Source organism: Saimiri boliviensis, chromosome 4 (assembly GCF_048565385.1).
Source record: "Saimiri boliviensis isolate mSaiBol1 chromosome 4, mSaiBol1.pri, whole genome shotgun sequence".
Classification (NCBI taxonomy): Eukaryota; Metazoa; Chordata; class Mammalia; order Primates; family Cebidae; genus Saimiri; species Saimiri boliviensis.
This window is the reverse complement of record NC_133452.1, coordinates 141,974,242-141,975,078: the sequence shown is the minus strand read 5'-3', so window position 1 is coordinate 141,975,078 and position 837 is coordinate 141,974,242. Positions and strand designations below refer to the sequence as shown.

At 48.6% G+C, this 837-nt stretch overlaps 1 non-coding gene across 1 annotated transcript; it reads left to right on the top strand.

Moving 5' to 3' along the window:
• The first annotated feature begins 331 nt into the window (after window positions 1-331).
• On the top strand, window positions 332-493 carry LOC120361205 (U1 spliceosomal RNA). Its single transcript, XR_005577547.2, has one exon. It is a non-coding gene; the product is annotated as a U1 spliceosomal RNA (small nuclear RNA).
• The last annotated feature ends 344 nt before the right edge of the window (window positions 494-837 follow it).

Below are 837 nucleotides of genomic sequence, written 5' to 3'. Positions count from 1 at the left end.
CAAGAGGTTGTGGACCTAACTGGGCCATGGAGTCAAACCTTTTCCTGCACACCCATTGCCTCACTGATTATCTGACCGTCCTGGAAACATTCAGAGAATCCGTGGATGCTCACTTCCATGTCAGAGGATATTCACTCATTCACTCCTCAAATTGCCCTGATGCAATTCCCACCCTAGGGGGTTCACACCTGAGAGTCAGAAGAGAGATCAAACCACAAAACACTTAACAGCAGGATAGGATGAGTGCTATGATAGAAGAGAATTTTGTTTTGTGTGCAATAGGAGGACAGAGGATGGGACCTACTAGCACTGCCTGGGTGAATCAGGAAAAGAAAATACCTGGCAGGGGAGATACCATGATCACGAAGGTAGTTTTCCCAGGGCGAGGCTTACCTATTGCGCTCCAGATGTGCTGACCCCTGCGATTTCCCCAAATGTGGGAAACTCGACTGCATAATTTGTGGTGGTAGGGGACTGCTCGTGCTTTCCCCGGTTTTTTCGTGTTAAAAAAGAAAAAAAAAAAAAAGAATCAGGAAAAGAATGAGTCAAGAGATAACATACTAGTTGAGTCTTAAGGAAGAGTAGTTTTCCAGGGCATGAGATAGAAGGGAGTATATGCTAAGGGAGTAGGGAGTGGGCCGGGCGCGGTGGCTCACGCCTGTAATCCCAGCACTTTGGGAGGCCGAGGCGGGTGGATCACGAGGTCAAGAGATCGAGACCATCCTGGTCAACATGGTGAAACCCCGTCTCCACTAAAAATACAAAAAATTAGCTGGGCATGGTGGCGCGTGCCTGTAATCCCAGCTACTCAGGAGGCTGAGGCAGGAGAATTGCCTG